Genomic DNA, 6,000 nt, shown 5'->3' with positions numbered 1-6,000 from the left:
AACGTCAACTACCACGCGCATTTTTAGCTGAATTTCATCTTGGGAATGGCACCCGAACGGGTTGTTAGTAAAACGTCTAATGAATTCACGCGTTGCCGTCTCAAACTCCTTTACTCTTCTCGCATGTTCTTCACGTCGTTCTACTGCAATGTGTCCTTCGGGTTGAGTCGGGCCAGCCTTGGTGAGAGATTTCTCCTGTCTTTTCTTCGAACGCTTTTGTCGCTGCTGGGGTGTTTCTTCTGCACGCTGTTTTCTTCGCGTTTTGTTTTCCTTCTCTCGAAACGCACGTTCCTTCTCGAGCCGCTGCTGCCGTTGTTCCGGGGTTTCTTGGACACGCCTCTGCCGTTTAGTCGCGTTCTGAACTAGTAGAAGGAGACTCACTGTCGGGCAAACTCATAATTTCTTCCTTTGCTTCTGCTGTTTCCACAGAGGAGGTTGCACGTTGTCGCCGAGCTGCATACTGGGCACGCCGCTTAGAAAGTCTTTCTTCCGTCTCCGTAGCTCGCTGATGCTTCCTCTTTGCATTATGCCGAGCTGCCTTGTTCGTTGGCACCATCGTAACATCTGGCTGTATTACTGGCCTGGCGAGAGGAGGGGAGCTGTTTTATACAGCTGGTGTGACGTCACTCTGACCGTAGCGCCATTTGTGAGAGGAGCGGGAGTTAGGCCGCCGGTGGTGGCTACCGCCTCGCCTCGCGACGGCGTGAGATGGGGCCCCATTTTTACACAGCTGGTGTGACGTCACACCGACCGTAGCGCCCCTGGTGAGAGGAGCGGGAGTTGGGCCGCCGTTGGTGGCTACCGCCTCGCCTCGCGACGGCGTGAGATGGGGCCCCGTTTTTACACAGCTGGTGTGACGTCACTCTAGGTCACGTGGTGTGACGTCGCGCAGCGAGGTCACGCTAAAGGTCAATGGTGCCTACCACCGCCTCGCCACGGAACGGGCTGAAGTGCGACCTAAAGTAGTATTGCATCGCAATAAAAGAACAGCTCCGCCGAACTGCCGCAGCTATCGAATATAACACGCGCACCTCGCCGTGGAGCCAAATCAGTCTGGCCGGGCCGGCGGCGGCTGGCGCACTCGGCGCGAAATATATACATGCTCCAATCTCCCTGCCAATGCGATCAGAGTGCGCCGAAGCCGCCGAACGCGTCGGCGGTCAAGCGCAGTTGGAGTATAGAGGGTCTCGCTTTGACCGACGTAACTTCGCCGTGCAGGGCACGCGCGCGCGGGCCTCGCCGCAGCATAAACGCGCCTTAACAGAGTTTGCGCTTAACCGCTTACCAACGTATTCAGCGGCGGCATCCATGGGAGCCACTGAAACCCCCCGCCCACTCACTAAATAAAAGAAAAGAAGTCCGGTGCCGAGGTTCGGAATCGAACCAGGGCCTTCGGCGTTTGAGGCGGAACGCTGCCGCCCCGCTACGACGGCTCAAGTTACAGCCGTCAATAAAGGCGCATCTAGTGAATGCACTCTTCTGATGCAGAAATCCCCGCGCTTTCGCTAGGTATATCCTGGCGTAACAGAGCTAGGCCATCAGCAATTTTTCTGAACTGCCTTGTACCTTGTCTCCCATCCCTAATAAACGATTTCCGTGACTCGCACTGCCGTGAATGTTTCGCCGGGCAAGCGTGGGAATACACAAGTGCTGCCTTGTACGATCACCGAACGTCGTGCCATCATAGCTTTTCATCGACCGTGGCAATCATCTGACAAGCCTTAACAGGCTCCTTCAAAGGTTAACTACAGCACTTGAAGCGGCACTTGGAGTTCCTCTGCTGTTCGGCGCTTGTAAATCGAAGCGCGTCAAAAACAAAACAACGGGGCACGCCAAGCTCATAGACGCGAAGCACCTATAAAATCGACTCTCCTGGCCGCCTGTAGCGCCGCCAAGCATCCGTTTTCTTTGCCTCCAACATTCAAGTTGTCTTTTGCCTACCTTTCTTGTGTGATAAAAGTGCACTATTAGTTTTAAAACAAAACCTACCTTAATATTGAACCGTGGAACCTACCTTTGTCAGCCTAAGAGATTCGCGAACCCAAGTAGGATGGAAAATTCCTCCAAGGTGGCGTCTCTTGTCTTATGGCGTCACCACGCTTGTACTTGTGAGATTGGCCTGTGGTGGCGACACCTGTATTTTGGTTCTTGCTATTTTCTACCTTACAAGAGCTTTGTTTTCTGTAAGAGCGGCGTTTTTGTGATCAGGAGCTGGTATTCTATCGATACAAGCTAACTTCAATTTCTCCTCAGTGTCCCTTTAATGATAGGTGGAAATTAACATATCCGAATATGGCAAGGATAAGATCTATATAGGCGAAAGCTCACAGTTTATCATGTATCGGAAACAAAGCATACTCTAAACACGCTAATAAGGCAAATTGTGAAAAACTAAAACTGCCTGCGCTATTATGTTGTGCTAATGAGTGCTTTTAAACAAAAGCATTATCAGTTCCATTAAAAGACAAGCCGTCGCTTTGTGTGTATGTGTGTGTGTGTGTGTGCTTGCATGCGTGCGTGTGTGTGTGTATTCGCAAATAGTACAAAAAATCCCAGCGTAGCATGAAAAACAGGACATCAAGTGATCGTATGACACACAGTCCCTTATCGAAAAAAGGCTGCGCTAAAAATGCATTTCGAACGCATTTATTAATTTCGTAATAATGTTGCATTTTTAGTCCCTATGCCTAAATTGCAATACGAATGCTTTCTAAGTATGCTAGGAATAATATCTTGAACATCCTGAGAATTGCATCAAAATTACATTTTCTGTCCGCTTAGATTATTTATTACACATTAAAAATACAGTAAATATACATTAAATACATAAAATAGACTAAAATATACCATAATACATAAGAAATATACTAAAATATTCATTAATGCGTTTAAAATATGCTAAAAATACACATTAAATATATTAAATTAAAAATACACTAAAGGTATACAGTTAATACGTTAACGGTATATCGACTGCGGCTCGGCTTAAAAAAGGTGTACTAGTAGGGTTACCAGGATAATACTGATCAATGTTTTCAACATCAAAAGTAATGACTACTGGCTATAAGTATCGGGAGAGAGACAATCCCAGAGAAAACGCGTTGTCATCAAGAAGTCTATGACAACGGAAGGACACGTGACGGGCCCAGAACGAGAATGAAGTCGCCACACAAACAAAAGCCGACGCAAAGTGACATCAGCAAACAGGAACTGCTGCGACAAACCTGATACTTGGCTTGGCTTATATACACCATCCCGAGAGGAGGCACATTATCTTGCCCGGGGAGGCGCTTTTGCGCAGACTGTGCGTGTGTGCGTGTGTGCGCGTGTGTGTGCGTGTGTGTGCGTTTGTGTGTGTGTACGTGTGTGCGTGTGTGTGTGTGTGTGTGTGTGTGTGCGCGCTTGTGCGTGTGTATGTGCGTGCGTGTGCGCGCGTGTGTGCGCGTGCGTGTGTGTGCGTGTGTGGGCGTGTGTGCGTGTGCGTGTGTGCGTGAATGTGTGTGTGCGTTCGTGCGTGTGTGCGTGTGTGCGCGTGTGTGCGTGTGTCTGTGTGGGCGTGTGTGGGTGTGAGCTTGTGTGTGTGTGTGTGTGTGCGTGTGTGCGTGTGTGCATGTGTGCTTGTAATCGTGTGTGCGTGCGTGCGTGTGTGTGTGTGTGCGTGCGTGTGCGTTCGTGCGTGTGTGTGCGCGTGTGCGTGTTTGCGCGCGTGTGTGTGCGTGCGTGTGTGAGTGCGTGCGTGCGTGTCTGTGCGTGTGAGTGCGTGTGCGTGTGTGCGTGGGTGTGTGCGTGCGTGCGTGCGTGTGCGTGTGTGCGTGTGTATGTGTGATATTACGCCGCCTGCTGCTGAGAGTAGCGTTCACAAACGCCTATTCTCATCTCATCACAATGGCAGACTCTCCAGCTAGTGAGCTGCGTGGTTGCGATGAAACGATCGGGCACTTGCTCTGTGACTGCCCTCGTTTTGAGCGAGAGCGTGCCTTCCTCGCTGCTATACTCTGCCGCTTGGACTGTTGTCCTCTTACAGACAACAAAGGTACTGGGACCTTGGGCAAATACTTGTACACGAAGGACAGCGGTGAAAGCTCTCCTGAAATTCTCACAGGACTCGGGGTTAAGTTCCCGACTATAAACTTTATGCTTTAAGTGTGCGCCGTCTGTCTCCTCATATTGGTCGATGGACAGTGAAAAACGCATGCCGCTTTCTATCCTTTTTTTACATGTGTTCCCGCCCCGAAGTCTAAGGCAGCCTACACTGCATTGCCTGGTTAACCCCCCTGCCTTTCAGTTCTTCAGTTCCTCTCTTTCACTCTCTTTCGGAAGGTATCCTCGAAAAACATTTCTTTCATTAAGCTTGATTCCGTGTAATATGGTAATTGCTTTTTACTTTTATTGAGGTCTCCAATCGTAAATAAATTGTTCCTCTTTAAGAGCGGAGCGGAATAACTCGTGTAGGATGCGTTGTCAATAATGCGTAACTTGGGTTCCTGTAAGGGAAGATAAGCGCTGGTCGTTAAGGGTAATGCAGCGGATTCCAAGAGAAGGCAAGCGCAGCCAGGGTGGCAAATGGTTAGCTGGGCGGATGATATTAAAAGGTTTGCAGGTATAAGGTTGTCGCAGCTGGCAAAGGACAGGGTTAGAGAGACATGGATCAGGCCTTAGCCTTGCAGTGGGTGTAGTCAGGCTGATGAGGGTGATGAAATAAATCACATCTATATTGGTTTTCTTCGTCATTCAGCAAACACAACAACATAATTGCAGCGGTGAATGTGGTAGAATATACTCTTGCTGTTATTTTTTCAGTTTTGGAGATAAGCTCCTTAGTTTCTTAATAACAGTGATGGTATTGTGCTGTCGATATGATTTGACAAGTTCAAATGCTCTTCAAACCAAAATCAGCGTCAGCGGAGTCTGAGGTCATAGGGTGCGATACGTAAATGCTTGGGCTGGCCCGACCATTTGGCGTCTAAAAACTATTCCTCAGAGTTTTGTGCCCCAATTTGGAGTCCCTGACCGTACTAGAGTAGAAGAAAATGTGTTGGGTGGTCTTCACCCCCTTTTGTAGGATGATTCTGGCCTGTTCTGTCTGCTTGAGTATGAGGCCGTACAGTGAGGTGGTGTCCTCCTCACCGGGTCTTAGTTGCAGGGGGGCCACGCATGTGATGAGGTTGGCTATTGCACTATCTGCTTGTCCAGGAGGTGCATGATGCATTTAGCGTGCGCGTCTGCTTGTATGGCATTTCCATGAAAATGAAAAGCTAGCATAGAAACTAGTAGAGGGTTTTCACAGTATTTACTTAATGATTACGAAGCACCAAAACACGGGATCTGTGAAAGGCATGTTGATGTGCTGCTTCTCGTGAAAAAAGCGCAATCATAAAATAAAAGAAATTGAAGGGGACACGCAACCTGCAGCCTAAGGGTATGACACGAAAGCCTTAACGGAATAACGCCCAAATATGCTGAATTGTTCAATCTATGCTTAGAATTCATAGATCACTGGGTGTCCTTATGCTACCTCTGTCGCAGTGGAACCGCGGTTAAGCGAAGCGCCACTGTCATCAGAAGGCAGGTGGTGCAACAGGAGTGACTTCTGACCTAGGTTGCTCTTCCCGACGAACCTCCTGCGACGAATAATACAGTTAACTGCCACCTGCCGCGGTGCGCAGCTGTCACAATTCGCTGGCTGGGTTGTGATAAGGCCACAAGGTTATGTGACTAACGTGGCCCAGCTCCCTCCTACGTGGCTTCCCTGGGGATTTTCCCGGATTTGACACTCATGCAAACGACGCGAACCACCCAGACGGCGACGCAGGATTTTCTGCGATGCCAGCTATTTAACGCTCTCGCGGTAATAAAAAGAAACCTGATATTTGTGCAAGCGAACTGTTGCATAAGTGGGAGGAGAATGCTTTATTAAGCAGGCAGATTTTTATTCAAAGAAAAAGAAAAACTTGGTGGCTTTGACGTTGTGCTGCCCATATAATCTACGATGTAAAAATC

The sequence above is a fragment of the Amblyomma americanum genome, chromosome 5, assembly GCF_052857255.1.
Source record: "Amblyomma americanum isolate KBUSLIRL-KWMA chromosome 5, ASM5285725v1, whole genome shotgun sequence".
Lineage (NCBI taxonomy): Eukaryota > Metazoa > Arthropoda > Arachnida > Ixodida > Ixodidae > Amblyomma > Amblyomma americanum.
The sequence above is the reverse complement of the archived record's forward strand: the minus strand, read 5'-3'. Positions refer to the sequence as shown.